The 25,160-nt window shown below is 29.5% G+C and overlaps 1 protein-coding gene across 1 annotated transcript in view; it reads left to right on the forward strand.

Annotated features, from left to right (window-relative positions):
- Positions 1–3,638: 3,638 nt before the first annotated feature.
- The window catches only part of LOC143232885 (SCY1-like protein 2), a 336,447-nt gene continuing 314,925 nt past the window's right edge, over positions 3,639–25,160 (forward strand). The window contains exon 1 of the mRNA XM_076468902.1: positions 3,639–3,790. The gene's annotated coding sequence lies outside the window, so the exon portion shown is untranslated. The remainder of the gene's footprint in view (positions 3,791–25,160) is intronic.

Here is a 25,160-nt window from a genome sequence, read left to right on the forward strand (position 1 = left end):
ATTGATTAAATAAATGAATAAAATGAGAATGTTTGATTATTAGTTTCAATAATTCTTTCGTTTGTTTTTTGAATTTCGCGCAAAGCTACACGAGGGCTGTCTGCGCTAGCCGTCGCTAATTTAGTAGTGTAAGACTAGAGGGAAAGTAGCTAGTCAACACCGCCAACTTTTGGGCTACTCTTTTACCAACGAATAGTAGGATTGATCGTTACATCATAATGCCCCCATGGCTGAAAAGGCAAGCATGTTTGGTATGAGAGGGATTCGAATCAGCGACCTTCGGATTACGAGTCGTGTGCCTTAATCATCTGGCCATGTCGAGCTCTAGTTTCTATAGCAATCACTTTTCAGGTTTCAGAGGGAATTACTATGATGTAATCTGTTCTTTTAAACATAAATATATGTGAGTGTATGTATGTTTGTGTGCGTTTCTCTTATAGTAAAGCCACACTGGGCTATCTGCTGAGTCCAACGAGGGAAATTGAACCCCTGATTTTAACGTTGTAAATGCGTAGACTTACCACTGTACCAGCGAGGAATATATGAAGATTTATTGTTTATTAAATATTTGGAGATTTTCATGTATATTTCACTCTAAACATGTTACTTTTCATAATTTATTTTCTGATTTAAATATTTATATTTAAACAGAGTAACGTGTTTTTGGAGTTAATGTTTATGTTTGTTTTTCATCACTCTCAACATAGCTGAAAGCAATGTTCTTATAGTAAAATCGTCTAAATCTATGTTCATTTATATATCCATTTCTTCACCGAGACAGCGGTAAGTCATGGAAGCGTTATATAATGTTACGATTAATCCCACTATCCGTTGCTAAAAGAATAGCCCAAGAGTTGGCGGTGGTTGGTGATGAGTAGCTGCCTTCTCTATAGTCTTACACTGCTAAAATAGTGACGGCTAGCGTAGATAACCCTCGTGCAGCTTTGCGCGAAATTCAAACCAAACCAATCGATTCCTCTCGGTGAACACAGCAGATAGCCCAATATGGCTTTACTGTAAGAAAAAAAACAAATAGATTGGTTTCATTTTTGTCTAATGTACCATACTTTTCGGTCTATAAATGGAAAATGTTTTCATGTTTTATATAAGTCCTGACTTGTACATCACATCTACTTATCCACAGATTAAAATTGTGTAGAAATTTATGTGTAGCGGTTGTTAAAAGAGATAAAAGAAAAATGTTGAAGATAAAACTAGCAAGTTAAGTACTCACGTATGTGTGGATGTATCAGTAACTGAACAGTAAATCCTCAGTATATCTTACAAAGAAGTATTATAAGTGCTTTCCGTATTTGTAAGATGTTGCAAAAATTTGATGGAAGCGATATTTTTGTAATATATTTGTTGAATTTTTAATATTTTATATACAAGTAAAAATATTCTATACTGACAAAGGCTTTCATAAACCGAGAGTTAAAGTTGAATTCAGGCTAATTTGAGGACTTGTAAAGCTAAAAACAAACTGGTTTCGAAACTCTCTGCGGTTGCTGCACAGGTACTACTTTGTACCTTTTGTGATTAACAGTTTTTTTAGAGGTAAGCACAAAGCTACACAGTGGGCTATCTGTACTCTGCCTACCACGACTATTAAAACCCGCTTTCTAGCGTTGTAAGTTCACAGACATGCAGTTATGCTACTGGGTGGTTTGTGTTTAATAAAACACCAAACAATAATCAAAAGTTAAACTGTTGTATAGTACTCGTTTGTCAAGTAAGCATATTTCAGAAAAAAAACTACAAATAACATATATCTACAAATAACATATATCTACAAATAACATATATCTACAAATAACATATATCTAAGGTACTTTAAATTTCAGTCGTTTAACAAACTAGCACCAAAGAAAGACATGCATTAAGAGAGCATTTGTTGAGAAAAATGTGGGTTATGTCTTACGACTCACAAACAAACTCTTCAATTTCTCGCATCCCACGTGTTCTTTATGAGCCTAAAAATATACTTTTGTAACAACAAAAGCATAGCTCCCACCAGATGTCGCAGTGGATTTTGCAATTTATAGGCAATTATTGGAGTTTTTACGTCGTTGCGAAAACACAATCAAAAATTAAAAAACGATATATATATAGTAAGTTACTCACCGTTAATATAAGAACATAAAATATGTGTTTGGAAAGTTACTACTGATGAAATAAGTCTAATGTTGACAACAACAAAAAACAAAAAAAAAACATCTTATTGGCTGAAATAAAGAAAATTTAACAATTTATGTTTAAGCAGAGTAACAAACCGATGTATAAAAATAACAATGTTTTAGAAAACAACAATAAGAAAAACAAAATAAAAACACTCATTACAAATCATACGTTAAGAATACCATGATAAGTGATATCAACTGAGAAATACTGACTTATATCAATCATTTATACTGAGAGATGTTGTAGACATCCTAGAAGAGAAAACATAAGATGTAGAGAAATTAGTCTGACAGCAAACTGTAGTCTGAAACCTGACTAACTGATGTGCTATTTCGTGATAAGACATCAAAGTACAAAGAACAAGAAACAAAGTATTATTTATATAGACGAGTATCAATAATTATTTTCATAGACAAGTATCGATACTAGAACCAAAATCATTAGTTGGCTTTAATGTCTAATTTAAAATTTACTTTCTCTCTTTCATTTATACATTTCATTTCAATATCACTACTACACTTCACCACCGTGTTCGATTTTGTTTTGTGTTTTTGCCCTGCCTCCTTTTCTTCCTTATAATTTATTTCTTCCTGTTCAGAATTCCCTTTTCTCCCGACATTCTTTTAACATTATTGGAATCTTTTTTTTTTGTCGTGCGTCTCCAATGCAGTAGTTTCCATTCCCTCACAGCTACTTTCCTGACTTTTAATACACCATTTTTGTGTCTACACTTCTTCCAGATTACCCTATTCTCTATTTACCTTGTATTCTTCATTCTCTTAAACATTGTCTTGAAAATCCCATATTTTCCTCCGCCACATTTTACATGTCTAATAACAGTGGGAAGATTTTCTTTACATATTTGACTTTTAATAATTAGGCATCACTGAAGCTAGCTCTTTTGTTGTAAGTAGTCAATATAGGCCGCTCAGTTAGACCGTATTTTGTACTAAACACGGCTTTATTATGACAAGTTATAGTACTGTGGTTTGTTAATATGTTATTTCGAGTGCATTATAGGCGATATTTAGTTAAATAAATATACAAAAACCGCTTATTTACGATATATTTTATACTGAATATGGCTTTATTGTTACAAGTTAGAGTACTGTATTTTCTTAATACATAAATTCATTTGAGTGTAATTATGTTTTTAACTAAAACTTAACGTTAGCTGCTTTAGACATGTTTTTTGTCTCTGTTTTTCTACTTAGTAAACATTTTATAGCCAATGTTTGAGACTCCTCTTTCATTTTTATAAATATGTCTATATTTGTTCAAAACGTTTTCAGTTGTTACGGATATGCGAGCATACACTGCAGCAACTAGTGACCAGACGCGTTTGTGTACGACTGCAACATGTAGTCGATACTCTTGTCTCCGTTTCAAACCGCCTGAGGGCGCTAGTGATAGAGCATTACCTTACGAAGGTAAGTAATATTGGCATAGGGATTTACTCTCTGCTTGAGAAGAGCCACGGTGTGTAGAAGAGAGTATATGTGTAAACCTTCATCCTTGCAGGTTTAAAAGGTGAGAAGTGCTGAGACATTCAGATCAAAACAAGCCAAAAGTGTCAAAGAGAGAACAGACTGAGAAATATACGATCTCGGTGAGTACATAAACCTGTTGAATCTTTAAATAATCGAAATTGTATCATTAACTTATTAAAAAACAACATATTAAAGAAACAACAGGAAAGTTTCTTTTAATGCATTGATAATTCGCCATCAAATGTACTGTTAATCATAGGATAGAAATTCGTGGTCTTTGGAACTTTTTTAACGCCAAAAATACACGTTGAAAGCTCCAAAGCTTTTTTAACAGAACCAAAGGTAACAGGAAGGGTATACGTCCGACACCTGAGACTTGAACTCAAAACACAATATACTTGAAGCATTAGAATCACTAATGCTTAATATATCCATGTTATAAATAAACAACTATATATATATATATATCTGTTTGGTATTGACTTCGTACAAGTTTCATCTATTAATATATCTCTTACCATTCCTTTTGAAGGCTTTTTCGAGTAAAGCATGTTATATGGTTAGAAACGATAAACCATAATAGATTCAGATATTTCATCATGTCTAACATTTTTAACAACATGCTTTATATATGTTGATTTGTCTTCTTTCAGTAAAACAAACAAACAAACAAACAAAACATATTCGTTAGGTGGCCACAACAGCTTCCTTATTAAATATAATGATAAATCCAACATAAGTATACTACAATAATATATTTAATTGAAAACAAGCTGACGAAATAAATTCGTCCACGTTCAAAACCAAAAATAAAAACAAACAAACAAAATGCGTTAACTTTATTTTGTATTTAAGAGATAAAATCAAATCGTTAAAAATACATTGGAATATCTTATATTTAATTATGTTCGTGAGAAACATCGCGATATGTCACACCTTCTGACTTGATTTCATCAGGAATATTGATGTGCGTGTGTATTAAGTAACACTATTTAACTGAAAATGTCAATATATGTTTATTCAATAATAAAGGTTGTCTAACTTTATAGTGTTGATAATGTTGTGCTAATTAATTCGGACCCGGCATGGCCAAGTGTGTTAAGGCGTTCTACTCGTAATCCGAGGGTCGCGGGTTCGAATCCCAGTCGCACCAATCATGCTCGCCCTTTCAGCCGTGGGGAGTTATAAGCGACGGTCAATCCCACTATTCGTTGGTAAAAGAGTAGCCCAAGAGTTGGCGGTGGGCAGTGATGATTAGTTGCCTTCACTCTAGTCATACACTGCCAAATTAGGGACGGCTAGCGCGGATAGCCCTCGAGTAGCTTTGGGCGAAATTCAAAACAAACAAACTAATTAAATTTGGTTTTTTGTACAATGTTTTCTGTCGGTACATCGGTCTGGACTCTTTATATAATTCTACCAGTCGAACCAAAGTTCATTGAGTTTTATTCTGGTAATATTTAGCTTAAATTAACAGTCTATGTTTTCATTAATTAATACTACAGTCTTGATTAGGCTTAGGAATGATTTTGATATACTTCTGTGTTCATTAACTTGTTTCTTAATTTATTAAATTTTGTAATGTAGCTTTAATTTACTGAAGATTTCGGTTTATATTCGTTTAATAATCAGTTTAGTCTAACTGAGACCATCAAAGTACCAACACTTGTTCAGTAAGAAATTATCGAAATCTAGCTTAAAGTCATGAATATTCTTATGTGCATCTGACAGATTACTCTGTGTGATAGTTGGTTTCATCCACCCAGCTTTGACTTACGATGTAAACTCTCCAATAAGTTATTTTCGATATGTCGAATGTAATGTCATTGGTTTCAGTTAAATACTGAAATACATCATAACAACAAAGCAAGTCTATGTCCTTCAGTTTGTTTTTCAGTCAATTGTGAAATATATAACATAACAACAAAACAATTATACGTCCATTAATCTATTTCTCACATCTAAATATTAGAATATATCAAAACAGCAAATCAGAAATATTTCTAAGTTGTTAGTGATAAATTGGTATCACTTGTCGTATTTATAATGATCGTTAAAAACTTGTTTGAACTGAACCATCCAAAGCCATGCTTTTATACAAAATTGTTATTGAAACATAGATCATGTCCTGTAGAAGTTTTGTGAAACATAGATCATGTCCTGTAGATGTTTTGTGAAACATAGATCATGTCCTGTAGATGTTTTGTGAAACATAGATCATGTCCTGTAGAAGTTTTGTGAAACATAGATCATGTCCTGTAGATGTTTTGTGAAACATAGATCATGTCCTGTAGAAGTTTTGTGAAACATAGATCATGTCCTGTAGATGTTTTGTGAAACATAGATCATGTCCTGTAGATGTTTTGTGAAACATAGGTTATTTGCACTGTGTTGTTTCTATAGCGCTTTAAGCTCATAATAGAATAAATGTAGATGAATTATTCCACAAATTATTGGTGAACACTTATGACATAGTATTAGAAAAAAGCACTTCAGTGCACTATTATAACTATTATAATGACACCGTGAGTACTTAGACTGGTATGACTTCGAAGGTCTTCCACTTGTCCGAAAGAAAGTCGAGTGAATGAAAGTATTTTCATAAATAAACCATGGAGAAAAATTATAATTAACTTTATATATAGATATGTGTGTGTGTGTAAATATATAAATATTAATACGAGGAGTGATTTCATCGAACGTATAATATGTTCGAATATGATAAGGGCCATCAGGTTTCAAATACTGTTTTATTTAATATATCTACTTGGTTGGAAGCGATTTTGCAGCTAACACTACTCTTCAGCCAACGGATATAGATTTATAAGAACTGACCACAATTTTACGCTTCTTGATTTTAATATTGGGGAATAAAAGCGCTTGCAACTAACTAAAGACAGTAAAAAAAATAATTTAAAACTAGTCCTTTCGTTATATATATAGTAGGGAAAGAAAGAATGAATACTTTAAATACATGTACATATCAACTACTTTGATTACAGCACTAAGTTAATGGCATAAACCAGTTGATAAACGTGTATTGTTTTAAATAACTTGGTAATCACGAGACGTTTTTGTTATAAACGTCATTAGATTGCATATTATTGCTTGAACTTGCGGTTTAGTTGTTCGGGTTTCGTATATTAAAATCTACATAATTAGAACTGTATCAAACCACATCGTTTTATGCTTGTTAAAAACAGCTGAGTTTGGAAAGTTAATATAATGAACATTTATAATGCAGTCTTTAGAAACGTTTCCTTCGTGCATAACATAATTTTAATTTTCATTCAGGGATATATGTCAATATATCATTATTTATTTTTTAATTAGAAGTTTCAACTTACCTGATACAATAATGACAATGACTTTTGGTTTGGCTATGAATTTCTCGCAAAGCTACACGAGATCTATCTGTGCTGGCCGTTCCCAATTTAGCAGTGTAAGACAAGAAAAAGGCAACTAGTCATTACCACCCACCGCTAACCCTTGGTCTACTCTTTTTACAACGAATAGTGGGATTGACCGTCACATTATAACGCCACCACAGCTGAAAGGGTGAGAATGTTTGGTGAGACCTTCACACTTGGAATCAAGTGCCTTATCCACTTATCCATTCAGAGTACATAATCTTTCAAAAACCACGAGAAAGAATTTACCGTGAGCCATTCAAATAAAAAGTCCCCCCAGCGGTTCAGCGATATGCCTGCGGAGTTACAAGGCTAAAATCCGGGTTTCAATACCCCTGACGGGCAGGGCACAGAGTGCCCATTGTATAGCTTTGTACTTAATTTACCCGTGGTGGGCAGAGCACAGATAGCCCATTGTGTATCTTTGTATTTAATTCACCCGTGGTGGGCAGAACACAAATAGCCGATTGTGTAGCTTTGTACTTAATTTACCCGTGGTGGGCAGAACACAGATAGCCCATTGTATAGTTTTGTACTTAATTCACCCGTGATGGGCAAAGCACAGATAGCCCATTGTGTAGCTTTGTACTTAATTCAAAACAACAACAACATCGAGCAATAAAGCATCGTTTTTCAGAATTAACTTCCATGGAAATGTATATATAATTATTAACGTACATATAATTATTAATGTACATATAGTTATTAAATGTATATATAATTATTAATGTACATATAGTTATTAAATGTATATATAATTATTAATGTACATATAGTTATTAAATGTATATATAAATATTAACGTACATATAATTATTAAATGTATATACAATTATTAATGTATATATAATTATTAAATGTATATATAATTATTAATTCAGTGATAAAAAAGTGTCTGTTATTTCACGTTCAATTATTTTAATTAATCACTACACTTGTCACATTGTTTAAAGAAGTGTTTCGTTCACTACACTTGTCACATTGTGTAAAGAGGTGTTTCGTTCACTACACTTGTCACATTGTTTAAAGAGGTCTTTCGTTCACTACACTTGTCACATTGTTTAAAGAGGTCTTTCGTTCACTACACTTGTCACATTGTTTAAAGAGGTCTTTCGTTCACTACACTTGTCACATTGTTTAAAGAGGTCTTTCGTTCACTACACTTGTCACATTGTTTAAAGAAGTGTTTCGTTCACTACACTTGTCACATTGTTTAAAGAGGTGTTTCGTTCACTACACTTGTCACATTGTTTAAAGAGGTGTTTCGTTCACTACACTTGTCACATTGTTTAAAGAGGTGTTTCGTTCACTACACTTGTCACATTGTTTAAAGAGGTCTTTCGTTCACTACACTTGTCACATTGTTTAAAGAAGTGTTTCGTTCACTACACTTGTCACATTGTTTAAAGAAGTGTTTCGTTCACTACACTTGTCACATTGTTTAAAGAAGTGTTTCGTTCACTACACTTGTCACATTGTTTAAAGAGGTCTTTCGTTCACTACACTTGTCACATTGTTTAAAGAAGTGTTTCGTTCACTACACTTGTCACATTGTTTAAAGAGGTGTTTCGTTTACTACACTTGTCACATTGTTTAAAGAAGTGTTTCGTTCACTACACTTGTCACATTGTTTAAAGAGGTGTTTCGTTCACTACACTTGTCACATTGTTTAAAGAAGTGTTTCGTTCACTACACTTGTCACATTGTTTAAAGAAGTGTTTCGTTCGCTACACTTGTCACATTGTTTAAAGAGGTCTTTCGTTCACTACACTTGTCACATTGTTTAAAGAAGTGTTTCGTTCACTACACTTGTCACATTGTTTAAAGAAGTGTTTCGTTCACTACACTTGTCACATTGTTTAAAGAAGTGTTTCGTTCACTACACTTGTCACATTGTTTAAAGAAGTGTTTCGTTCACTACACTTGTCACATTGTTTAAAGAGGTGTTTCGTTTACTACACTTGTCACATTGTTTAAAGAAGTGTTTCGTTCACTACACTTGTCACATTGTTTAAAGAGGTGTTTCGTTCACTACACTTGTCACATTGTTTAAAGAGGTGTTTCGTTCGCTACACTTGTCACATTGTTTAAAGAGGTGTTTCGTTCGCTACACTTGTCACATTGTTTAAAGATGTGTTTCATTTGAAATTTTACATGTTATGTCGCCATGTATAACCATATAAAAATTTTAGCTCATAATGCTAGAGATAGTTTCTGCGAAAACTGTGGCGCTGTAAGTATGCATTATGTGTTCCATTTCATACCACGGTTTCTATGAATTCCGTTAGTACATCGCGGGGAAAACTTGTACGTCTCTAGGTGGTCGTGAAGCCACATGTGAATAAGTCAGAGTTTTTTTGAATCGGGTTTTGTCAGGTTTTAGATGTTGAATAGGCGTCTCGTTATTTATAATGCCAAGCTATAAATCAGAAAAGTATATCACTTTGAGCAATTCTATTGATCCAACCTGATATTTTTAAGCGAATTAAAATATTTGACCAAGAAATATCCATTTTGTTTCTAAGCAGATATTTGAAAGTCTTTCCCGACAGTCAAAGTTTAGTTTTACCATTAACTAAACATTGTATCGAAGTTAACTGAAACACGTGTTATAAATGACATTGTAGAACACTTTCACTGCACTACTGATTCACTATGTTACTATACTTAGCGATTTAACTACAGTGCATTGTAGTAAACATATTGCAACTGTCTTCTAGATAAAACTGAATATACGTTATACTTAATTTATTGTTAAGAAGGTTACCCACGTGGCTAGCTTTTAACTTAAACAATATCATTTTGATGAACGTTTAGGTGTAACGTTAATCATCGGAGATTAGGTATACAAATACTTAGCACCCACATTAGTTTATATTAAACTTTAACTAAAGTATTTATTAAATAATTTGTTAAAACGTTTAGTAAAACATAATTTTGTGATTATGTTTATATTATAGTATTAGTTATAAACAACATTGTGATTAACGTTTCCTCGCTAGACTGTGGTTAAATTTTTTTTATATCTGAATAATACCCAAACCAAAGTTGTACTTTCAAAAATTAACTAGCCCGACATGGCCAAGTGGATACAGCACTCGAGTCGTAATCTGAGGGTCGCAGGTACGAATCACCATCATACCAAACGTGCTTGCACTTTCAGCCGTAGGGGCGTTATAAAATGACAGTCAATATCACTATTCGTTGGTAAATTAGTAGCCCAAGTGTTGGCGATTGGCGGTAATGACTAGTTACCTTCCTTCTAGTCTTACTCTGCTAAATTAGGAACGATTAGCGTAGATAGTTCTCCTAGCTTTGCGCGAAATTCAAAACAAACAAATTTCATACCAGTTACTGAAGCTTTGTCTAAGTTTAAGCGCTCTCTATTGAGAGTTTGAGATGAAATCACAATAGATTACATCACTAAATTCATCGACGCAATGCAACGTTGCATTGTGGAAATTATGTGAATACAAAGAGGACCAATCAAGTACTGAATATTTAATATGAATTGTTACAAGGTTACATGTGCTATTTATAATAATATAATGTTACATTTTGTCATTTTGTGTGTTTTGGTAAGATCTTTTTTTGTGATAAGTGAAATGCTAAATTACACGTCTTTATGTAGTAATCTAATAAACATTTTACTGGTAGAATAAACCATTCACGATGTCCAGTTAACCTGTGTCATTATACAAATGACGTACGTATACGTTTAATAAAACACACATTTGTCATTCAACATCTGTAATTATATTAGGTTGTCTAGGAATAAGTGTTGTTTTGAACTGCAAAGTTTGGAAAAGTATAAACCAGTGTTGTAAAACATGTTTTAATCAGGGAACGCACCATTTGTTTCAACACACTGTTGCCAATGTCTAACGATGCTGTTTATGTCCCTGCTGTAGAAATAAGAGTTTCTATGGTCACTGAATTCCCGAAAAGCTTCTTCTGCAGCTGCCTGGTTTTTGAATCATTTATTATTCAAAATAATGTAAAAATGCTTGAAAAATTAAAATCTGTAGGGGAAAGGTTTGGGGAATAAGGTGGATGAGGCATAACTTCGATTCCCAATCGTTCAATTTTTCAAGCGTCAACCTGACAGGTCTTATAATGCCCATTTTGTTGATTTTCAGTCAGCTCATGTAGAACCCACTTATCCAACTTTTTCGTCTTTCCAGTTGTACTCAGGTGGTTGGCAATGCTTGACTTGCTTGTGCTTAGCTTTTCTGCAAGCTTACATACTGTTATGTGAGGGTCTGTCTCAACTGTTTCCATTACTGTGTTTTTATCTAAAGATGGCTTCCTTCCACGACCTTCGTGGTCTTCAAGAGTTTCATCTCCATGTCGAAACCTTTAGAACCAATGCTTAACTGTACGTCAGTAACAGATCCATGGCTGAATGTCTAGTTGATATTCCGTGTAGTTTCGGTAACTTGAAGTCGTAGAGGAAAATCAGAAGAGAGTCCTTCTTGTCCATGCTGCCTTGAAGTTGCGAAACTTACTCTGAATAGAGATGAATCAGTGGACAATTAAGACACCTTGAAAGCGACAAACGCTGGATTAAACCAACCAACCATGAGGTACTCAATATTCAGTTTCTAAATGCTATCGTGAGAATTCCAACATTTATCTCCAGACAACTTAATAGTTTTACGATATTATTTGTTACAAAATATTCAAACATTTTATCCAAAACGGTAAAAAATGAATATAAAATAGCTTCTCTCACTTTACTGCTAATTACAATAGTTTACTTAAGTCTACGTTATGTTCTTTTACTTCTTTCTGTATACGAAGTAATTTCAAATATTGTCTATTATTTGCCATATGATAAAAATGTCCACTTACATAAAACAGTAGGTAACAATGATATTATAACTCAGTACTCAATTTGTGCTTAGTTTCTGTAGCTAAAATTATAATAAAATATGAATATTCTATTTCATTAAATAACACTTTCATCTTCACGACGGAAAATAACCACATTCTTTACTAAGTATTAAGATAAACCTACAATTAAAAGAAAAAACTTAAATTTACACCCACGTTTACTAAACCTATTTTGAAAGCTTCTTACAATCAAGGGATATCTGTGGACTAAAAACACACGCAATAAATCTCTTATAATATCCGAGTCTTTACTGAAAACCTCTGACGACCTTAAGCTTCCATTAACAACATCCGCAGGGAACCTGCTGCATTCAGCTAATGATGGTGTTTATAATATTTTTTTCTATATAAAACTTGTATTAGATATGCATCCTATCAAGATAGTTTGTACAAAATTGTAAAGAAAAAAAGATTTTTGGAGAGTATCAAGTTGATTTACAATTAATATTCCAAAGTGTATGAGTCGAATTTCATTCTTTGGTAACTGCAATACAAAGAAGAAGGGACGTTAGAAAGAAATAAAATCACCATCTCTGTATATAAATCCCGTGAACGTGTCAGCTGCTTGATTAACCATTCGGAGTTTTCATGATTAAATACGTTCCATGTAAATGATTCATGAAACTATTCCAAGCAGTAGAGATGGCTTCTGCATACCTAGGCCATCAACCATTAAACTTAAAACTATGTTTTATATGGGGAAAATAAGAGATATTTTTAAAACAAAAAGTATTAGAAGAGAAGATGTAAGTTTGTCATCGCGTACGAAACGGTCAAAAAACTAAATAATATGTTCCTGTAACAATGGAGATCTGAGTTAATAGTGATCAGACGTTGACACTTGGCATAAAAAATAGTACCATTAAGTACGTGAAGTCCTGAAATAAAATGTTCAGTGTATTTAACAGACGAATTCACTTTGATGCATAGGAACTAAATATCCAAACTGCAAACTTCACCATCTATGTAATTAAGAGAACAATTTGTGTCAGTCAAACCGTGCGTGTATGCGTGCTAGCTCACATAAAACTCCCTAATATTGCTATTTGCTAATTGAACAGTGATACTTATATGTTTATTCGAGTACAAAAGTGAACGCTATTTAACTTGTATTGTTCTATACGAATGCAAAACTTCGACAAACAACATTTATTTGAGAGGCAATTATTTCAATAATATAGAAAAAACACACAAAGAAACGCATTAAGTTAAAGCTTCACCTTTCTGTGGTTTATAAACAACTCAGTATCATGAAATCTTAATATAAATACTAACATGAAACTAAAACACCGAATGATAGGCCTAAAATTTAAATAAATTCGTATACAAAGAACGAGTTTACACGCTAGGGAAATATATTACACCGTTTACATTATTGGTGGCAGTCCCCTCGACGTTTTCTTTATACTTTAGGAAACTTGAAAGAAAATATATTTTAAAGATCATTATTTCATAACGTCGTTTTTAGGAATAGTTTATAAAAAAAATCTCAACATTTTAGTCAGAGATGGCGATTATACAAAAAGGGAAGGTGCTTTTAAAAAATAAATTATTAAATACAAAGATGTATTACGTTTACATTCATTTTGTGCTTTTATAATTTATTACTTTAATTTAAATATAACAACCCCATATTCTTTTAAATGGGTGTTTTATTACATTAATGTTCCACTACAGAACAATTTGAGTCAGTCAAACCGTGCGTGCATGCGTGCTACACATAAAACTCCCTAATATTCCTATTAGCTAATTGTACAGTGGTGCTTATAGGTTTATACGCGTACAAAAGTAAACATTACTTAACTTGTTACATTCATGTTCCACTACATAATAATACAGTTACATTAATTTTCCACTATTTAATAATACTGTTACATTCATGTTTCACTACATAGTAATACTGTTACATTCATGTTCCACTACATAATAATACTGTTACCTTCATGTTCCACTACAAAATAATACTGTTGCATTCATATTCCACTATACAATAATACTGTTACATTCATCTTCCACAACATAATAATACTGTTACATTCATTTTCCACCACATAATCATACTGTTACATTCATGTTTAAATACATAGTAAAACCGTTTCATTTATGTTTCATAACATAATAATACAGTTACATCCATGTTACACTACATAATAATAGTTACATTAATTTTCCACTACATAGTAATACTGTTACATTTCATGTTTCACTACATAATAACACTGTTACATTTATGTTCCACTACAAAATAATACTGTTGCATTCATATTCCACTATACTATAAAATAATACTGTTACATTTTCTCCACAACATAATAATACTGTTACATTCATTTTCTGCCACATATTAATACTGTTACATTCATGTTCCATTACATAGTAAAACTGTTTCATTCATGTTTCACAACATAATAATACCGTTACATTCATTTACCACAACATAATAAAACTGATACATTCAATTTTCACTACATAATAATACTGTTAATTCATGTTCCACTACATAATAATACTGTTAATTCATGTTCCACTACACAGTAATACTGTTATACGCATTTTCCACAACATAATAATACTGTTAAATTCATTGTCCACCACATAATGAAACTGTTATATTCATTTTCCATTACATAGAAATACTGTTACATTCATATTCCACTACATAATAATACTGTTTTATTGATATTCCACTACATAATAATACTGTTACATTTATCTTCCACTACATAGTAATACTATTACATACGTATTAAACAATATAATAATACATTTATATTCATGTTCCACTACATAGTAATACTGTTACATTGATGTTCTACTACATAAAAATACTGTAACATTCATATTCCACTAATATTAATCCTCATACATTTATATTCCACTAAATAATAACACTGTTATATTGATGTTCCACTACAAAACAAAACTATTACATTTATGTCCACAATATAGTAATACATTAATATTCATGTTTCACTACATAATAATACTGTTACATTAACCTCCCACTACATAGTAATAATGTTAAATTCATATTCCACTACACAAAAATACTGTTACATTCATTTTTCACCAAATAATAATACTGATACATTCATGTTTAAATACATAGTAAAACCGTTTCATTTATGTTTCATAACATAATAATACAGTTACATCCATGTTACACTACATAATAATAGAGTTACATTAATTTTCCACTACATAATAATACTGTTACATTTCATGTTTCACTACATAATAACAATGTTACATTTATGTTCCACTACAAAATAATACTGTTGCATTCATATTCCACTATACTATAAAATAATACTGTTACATTTTCTCCACAACATAATAATACTGTTACATTCATTTTCCGCCACATATTAATACTGTTACATTAATGTTCCATTACATAGTAAAACTGTTTCATTCATGTTTCACAACATAATAATACCGTTACATTCATTTACCACAACATAATAATACTGTTAAATTCATTTTCCACCACATAATGAAACTGTTACATTCATTTTCCATTACATAGAAATACTGTTACATTTATATTCCACTACATAATAATACTGTTTTATTGATATTCCACTACATAATAATACTGTTACATTTATCTTCCACTAAATAATAATACTATTACATACGTATTCAACAATATAATAATACTTTTATATTCATGTTCCACTACATAGTAATACTGTTACATTGATGTTCTACTGCATAAAAATACTGTTACATTCATATTCCACTATATAATAATCCTCATACATTTATATTCCACTACATAATAATACTGTTATATTGATGTTCCACTACAAAACAAAACTATTACATTTATGTCCACAATATAGTAATATATTAATATTCATGTTTCACTACATAATAATACTGTTATAATCATGTCCCATAATATATTAATACTGTTACATTCAGGTTCCACTACATAATAGTACTGTCACATTGATATTAAACTACTTAACAATACTATTACATTTATATTCCACTGCCTAATAATACCGTTACATTAACATTCCACTACATAGTAATAATGTTACCTTCATATTCTGCTACATAATAATACTCTTACATTCACGTTCCATTACATAATAATATTGTTATATTCATATTCCACAACATTATAATGCTGTTACTTTCATATTCTACTGCATAATAATGCTTTTACATTCATTTTCCACTACATATTAATACTGTTCATTTATGTTCCACAAAATTGTAATACAGTTAGATTCATGTTCCACTACATAAAAATACTGTTACATTCATATTCCATTACCTAATTATGCTGTTACATACATATTCCACTGCATATTAATGCTGTTACATTCATATTCTACCACCTTATAATACTTTTCACAGATATTCTTTAAATAATAATATTGTTACATTTCTATTCCTCTACATAGATCTTCTGTTTCATTTACATTCCACTAGATAATTATTCTGATACATTCATGTTCCACTACATAATAATACTATAATATTCATTTTCCACTAATGATAAAACTGTTATATTCATGTTCAATTACATAGTAAAACTGTTTCACTCATGTTTCACTATATATTAATTCTTTTCATTGATGTTCCACGACATAGTAATACTGTTCTATTAATGTTCCACTTTAAAATAATACTGTTGCATTTGTTTTCCCCTACATGATAATACTGTTATATTTATGTTCCACTACATAATAATACTGTTACATTGATGTTTCACTACATAACAATATTGTTACCTTTATATTACACTACATAATAATGCTGTTGCATTAATATTCCACTACATAATAATCTTGCTACATTCATATTCCACTACATAATAATACTGTTCACACATATTCCATTCTATAATGGTACTGTCACTTTCATATTCCACTATATAAAAATACTGTTACATTCATATTCCACTACATAATAATACTGTTACATTCATATTCCACTACATAATAATACTGTTACATTCATGTTTCACTACATAATAATACTGTTATATTCATGTTCCACTACATAATAACACTGTTACATTCATTTCCCACAGCATAATAACACTGTTACATTCATATTCCACTACATAATAATGCTGTTACATTCATATTTTACTACATAATAATACTGTTACATTCATATTTCACTACAAAATAATACTGTTGCCTTTATGTTCCACTACATATATATGCTGTTACATTCATATTCTACTAAATAATAATACTGTTAAATTCATATTCCATTACGTAATAATTATGTTACATTCAGATTCCACTACATAATAGAACCGTTACATTTATGTTCCACTACATATTAATATTGTTACATTCATATTTCACAACAAAATAATGCTGATACATTCATATTTCTTTACATAATATTATTGTTACATTAATATTTCACTATATAGTTATTCTGTTACATTCATGTTCCACTGCAAAATAATACTGTTGTTTTTATGTTGCACTACATAAAAATACTGATACATCCATTTTTCACTACATAATGATACTCTTAAATTCATATTCCACAACATATTAACACTGTCATATTTATAATACACTACATAATAATACTGTTACATTTATATTCCACTACATAATAATACTGTTACATTTATCTTCCACTACATAATAATACTGTTACATTTATCTTCCACTACATAGTAATACTATTACATTCGTATTCAAAAATATAATAATACTTTTTTATTCATGTTCCACTACATAGTAATACTGTTACATTGATGTTCTATTGCATAAAAATACTGTTACATTCATATTCCACAACATAATAATCCTCATACATTTATCTTCCACTACATAATAATACTGCTACTTTCATATTCAACTACATAGTATTCATACATTCATGTTCCACCACGTAATAAAACTGTTACATTTTTGTTCCATTACATTATAATACTGTTACATTCATTTTCCATTAGATAATAATTCTGTCACATTTATGATCCACTACATAGCAATACGGTTACATTCATATTCCATGACATAAATGCTGTTACATTCATAATCCACTATATATTAATGATGTTAAATTCATATTCTTCTACATAATAATAATGTTCACACATATTCCTTTACATAATAATATTGTTATATTACTATTCCACTATATAGTTATTCTGTTACATTCACGTTCCACTACAAAATAATACTGTTGCTTTTATGTTATATTACATAATAATACAGTTACATACGTTTTTTACTACATTAGAATACGGTTACATTGATTTTCGACTACATAATAAAACAGTTACATTAATGTTCAATTACATAGTAATACTATTTCATTCATGTTTAACTACATAATAATACTGTCACATTCATGTACCACTAGGTATTAATACTGTTCATTTAAGTACCACCAGGTATTAATACTGCTCATTTAAGTTCCACAACATAGTATTACTGTATCATTCATGTACCACTACATAATGATACTGTTTAATTCATGATCCACTACATAATAATAATGATACAATCATATTCCACTTTATAGTAATACTGTAACATTCATGTTCAACTACTTAAAAATAATGTTACATTAATGTTCCACAACATAGTAGTAATGTTACTTTCATGGTTACTACATATAATATTGCTAAATTCACTATCCACTACATAATAATACAGTCACAATCACGTTCCAGTACATAGTAATCTCACATTCATGTTCCACTACGTAATAAAATTGTTACATTCATATTCCACTACATAATAATACTGTCACAATCATGTTCCACTACATAATAATTCTGTCACATTTATGTTCCACTACATAATAAAACTGTTATATTCATGTTGCACTACAAAAAAATACTGTTGCATTCATATTCCGCTATACTATATAATAATACTGGTACATTTTTTCCATTACATAATATTAGTGTTACATCCATTTTCCGCCACATATTAATACTGTTATATTCATTTTCCATTACATAGTAAAACTGTTCAATTTAAGTTTCACAACATAATAATACCGTTACATTCATTTCCCACAACAAAATAATACTGATACATTCAATTTTCTCTACATAATAATACTCTTATACTCATTTTCCAACACATAATAATACTGTTACATTAATCTTCCACTACATAGTAGTACTATAACATTCGTATTCAACAATATAATAAAACTTTTATATTCATGTTACACTACATAGTAATACTGTTACATTTATGTTCTACTGCATAAAAATACTGTTACATTCATATTCCACTATATAATAATCCTCATACATTTATATTCCACTACATAATAATACTGTTATATTAATGTTCTACTACAAAAAAAAACTATTACATTTATGTCCACAATATAGTAATACTGTAATATTCATGTTCCACTACGTAATAAAACTGTTACATTAATCTTCTACTACATATTAATAATGTTACATTCATATTCCACTACATAATAATACTGTTACATTCATGTTCCACTACAAAATAATACTGTTGCATTTAAATTCGACTATACTATATATTAATACTGTTACATTTTTTCCACAACATAATAATACTGTTACATTCACGTTTCATTACATAGTAAATCTGTTTCATTCATGTTTCACAATATAATAATACCATTACATTCATTTCCCGCAACATAATATTACTGATACATTCAATTTCCACTACATACTAATACTGTTAATTCATGTCCGACTACATAGTAATACTGTTATACGCATTTTCCACAACATAATAATACTGTTAAATTCATTTTACACCACATAATGAACCTGTTACATTCATTTTACATTACATAGAAATACTGTTACATTCATAATCCACTACATAATAATACTGTTTTATTGATATTCCATTACATAATAATACTGTTTTATTGATATTCCACTATATAATAATACTGTTACATTTATCTTCCACTACATATTAATACTATTATATTCGTATTCAACAATATAATAATACTTTTATAATCATGTTCCACTACATAGTAATACTATTACATTGATGTTCTACTGCATAAAAATACTGTTACAATTATATTCCACTAATAATAATCCTCATACATTTATATTCCACTATATAATAATATTGTTATATTGATGTTCCACTACAAAACGAAACTATTAAATTATGTCCACAATATAGTAATACATTATTATTCATGTTTCACTACATAATAATATTGTTACATTAACCTTCCACTACATATTAATAATGATACTTTCATTTTCCGCTGCATAATAATACGGTTATATTCATTTTTCACCAAATAATAATACTGCTACATTCATGTTAAATTACATAGTAATACTGTTTCATTAATGTTCCACTATAAAATAACACTGTTCATTTATGTTCAACTACATAGTAATACACTTACATTCATATTTCACTATAAAACAATGCCGTAACATTCATGTTCCCCTAGATAATATTACTGTCACATTAATGTTCCACTACATAATAATACTGTTACATTCATATTTGACTACATAATAATACGGTTATATTCATGTTCCACTACATAATAATACTGTTACATTCATATTCCAAGACATAATAACACTGTTACATTCATTTTCCACAACATAATAACACTGTTACATTCATATTCCACTACATAATAATGCTGTTACATTCATATTTTACTACATAATAATACTGTTACATTTATATTCCACTACAAAATAATACTGTTGCTTTTATGTTCTACTACATATATATGCTGTTACATTCATATTCCACTAAATAATAATACTGTTAACTTCATATTCCATTACATAATAATTATGTTACATTCAGATTCCATTACATAATAATTATGTTACATTCAGATTCCACTACATAATAGAACCGTTACCTTTATGTTCCTCTACATATTAATATTGTTACATTCATATTTCACAACAAAATAATGCTGAGACATTCATATTTCTTTACATAATATTATTGTTACATTAATATTCCACTACATAGTTATTCTGTTACATTCATGTTCCACTGCAAAATAATACTTTTGTTTTTATGTTGCACTACATAAAAATACTATAACATCAATTTTTCACTGCATAATAATACTCTTACATTCATATTTCACTAGGTATTAATACTGTTAATTTATATTCTACAGCATACTACATGTTCCCCTACATAATAATACCGTCACATTAACGTTCCTCTACATAATAATACTGTTACATTCATACTCCACTTCATAATAATACTTTTACATTCATATTCAACGAAATAATAATACTGTTACATTCATGTTCCACTTTAAAATAATACTGTTACATTAATATTCCACTACCTAATAGTACTTTTAAATGCATTCTCCACTACATAATAATACTGTTAGATTGATGTTACATCACATAATAATACTTTAAAATTCTAATTCTACTACAAAGTAATACTGTTACATTCATATTCCACTACATAGTAATACTGTTACATTCATATTCCTTCTACATAATAATACTGTAACATTCATGTTCAACTACTTAAAAATACTGTTACATTTATATTCCACAACATAATAATGCTGTTTCATTGATATTAAACGGCATAATAATAATGTTACATTCATATTCCTTTATATAATAATGCTGTTTCATTCATATTTGAGTACGTAATAATACTAATACACATATTGAATTACATAATAATACTGTTACCTTCATATTCCACTACATAGTTATTCTGTTAATTTCATGTTCCACTACAAAAAATACCGTTACTTTTATGTTATATTACATAATAATACTGTTTTATCCGTTTTTACTACATTATAATACGGTTACATTGATTTTCCACCGTATAATATTACTGTTACATTCATGTTCAACAACATAGTAATAATGTTACTTTCATGGTTGCTACATAATAATACTGTTATATTCATTATCCACTACATAAAAATACTGATACATTCATATTTCACTACATAATGATACAGTTACATTCACGTTCCACCACATTGTAATCTCACATTCATGTTCCACTACGTAAAAAAACTGTTATATTCATATTCCACTACATAATAACACTGTTACATTCATATATCACTACATAATAATACTGTTGCTTTTATGTTCCACTACATAATAATACTGTTACATTCATGTTCCTTCACATAATAATACTGTTACACACATATTAAAACAAAATAATACTGTTACATTTATGTTCCACAACATAATTATGCTGTTAAATTTATATTCCACTAAATAATAATGCTGTTACATTCATATTCCACAACATAATAATGATGCAACATTCATATTCTACTACTTAATAAAACTGTTCAGACATATTCCTCTGCATAATATTACTGTAACATTCATGTTCCGTTTCATAATAATTCCGTTACATTTAGGTTCCACCACATAATAAAACTGTTACATTTATGTTCCACTACATCATAATACTTTTACATTCATATTTCACAACATAATAATGCTGATACATTCATATTTCTTTAAATAATAATATTGTTACATTCATATTCCACTACATAGTTATTCAGTAACATTCATGTTCCACTACAAAATAATACAGTTGCTTTTACGTTATATTACATAATAATACTGTTACATCCGTTTTCACTACATTATAATAGGGTTCCATTGATTTTCCACCACATAATAAAACTGTGACATTCATGTTCAAATACATAGTAATACTATTTCATTCATGTTGTACTACATAATAATACTGTTACATTCATTTTCCACTAGGTATTAATACCGTTCATTTATGTTCCACAGCATACTACTACTATTACATTCATGTTCCACTACTTAAAAATACTGTTACATTATGTTCAACAACAGGTAATAATGTTACTTTCATAGTTACTATATAATATTACTGTTACATTCATTATCCACTACATAATAATTTCACATTCATGTTTCACCACATAATGATACTATTACATTCATTTTCCCTTACATAAAAATACTGTTACATTCACATTCCACTGCATAATAATACTGTTACATTTATCTTCCACTACATAGTAATAATATTACATTCGTATTCAACAATATAATAATACTTTAATATTGATGTTCCACTACATAGTAACACTGTTACATTTATATTCCACTACATAGTAAAACTGTTACATTGATGTTTTACTGCATAGTAATACTGTTACATTCATATTCCACTATATAGTAAAACTGATACATTGATGTTCTACTGCATAAAAATACTGTTACATTCATATTTGACTAATAATAATCCACATACATTTATATTTCACTACATAACAATACTGTTATATTGATGTTCCACTACAAAACAAAACTATTACATTTATGTCTACAATATAGTAATACATTATTATTAAGGTTTCACTACATAATAATACTGTTACATTAACCTTCCAGTACAGAGTGATAATGTTAAATTCATATTCCACTACAAAATAATACTGTTGCATTTAGGTTCCAATATATAATAATAATGATTCATTCATTTTCCACTACATAATAAAATGTTACATTCATTTTTAAACATATAATAATACTGTCACATTCATGTTAAATTACAAAGTAATACTGGTTCATTCATGGTCCATTATAAAATAATACTGTTCATTTATGTTCCACTACATAGTAATACTCTTATATTCATATTTCACTATATAATAATGCCGTAACATTCATGTTTCCCTACATAATAATACTGTCACATTCATTTTCCACTACATAATAACAATGTTACATACCTATTACAGTACATAATAAAGCTGTTACATTCATATTCCACTACATAATAATACGCTCACTTTCATGTTCCACAACATAATAATGCCATCACATTCATTTTCAAAATAAAATAATAATTTTATATTCATGTTCCACTACATAGCAATACTTCTACATTTATGTTCTACTACATAAATATACTGTTACATTCATATTCCATTACATAATAATAATGTTTCATCAATATTTCACTACAAAATAACACTGTTACATTCATTTTCCACAACATAATAACACAGTTACATACATATTCCATTACATTATAATGCCATTATATTCATATTTTACTATATAATAATACTGTTACATTCATATTCCACTACAAAATAATACTGTTACATTCATATTCCACTACAAAATAATACTGTTCCTTTTATGTTCCATTACATAATAATACTGTTACACACATATTACACAACACAAATACTGTTACATTTATGTTCCACAACATAAATATGCTGTTACATTCATATTCCTCTAAATAAAAATGCTGTTACATTCATATTCCACTACATAATAAAACTGTTCAGACTTATTCCTCTACATAATAATAATGTAACATTCATGATCCACTACATAATAATTCTGTTACATTTACGTTCTCCAAAATAATAAAACAATTATATTCAAATTCGACAAGATAATAATGCTGTTACATTCACATTTCTTTACACAATTATACTGTTATATTCATATTCCAGTCTAAAATAATACTGTTGTTTTTATGTTGCACTACATAAATATACTGTTACATTCATTTTTCACTACATAATAACACTCTTACATTCATATTCCACAACATTCTAATACTGTCATATTCATATTCAATTACATAATAATACTGTTACATTCATATTTGGCTAGATAATAATACTGCTTAAACATATTGATAAACATAATAATACTGTTCACACATATTGATCTACATAATAATACTGTTACATTTATATTCTACTACATAGTTATTCTATTACATTCATTTTCCACAACAAAATAATACAGTTGCTTTTACGTTATATTACATAATAATACTGCTACATCCGTTTTTACTACATTATAATAGGGTTACATTGATTTTCCACCACATAATAAAACTGTGACATTCATGTTCAAATACATAGTAATACTATTTCATTCATGTTGTACTACATAATAATACTGTTACATTCATTTTCCACTAGGTATTAATACCGTTCATTTATGTTCCACAGCATACTACTACTGTTACATTCATGTTCCACTACTTAAAAATACTGTTACATTATGTTCAACAACAGGTAATAATGTTACTTTCATGGTTACTATATAATATTACTGTTACATTCATTATCCACTACATAATAATCTCACATTCATGTTTCACCACATAATGATAATATTACATTCATTTTCCCTTAC

This window comes from Tachypleus tridentatus, chromosome 11 (assembly GCF_004210375.1).
Source record: "Tachypleus tridentatus isolate NWPU-2018 chromosome 11, ASM421037v1, whole genome shotgun sequence".
Taxonomy (NCBI): domain Eukaryota; kingdom Metazoa; phylum Arthropoda; class Merostomata; order Xiphosura; family Limulidae; genus Tachypleus; species Tachypleus tridentatus.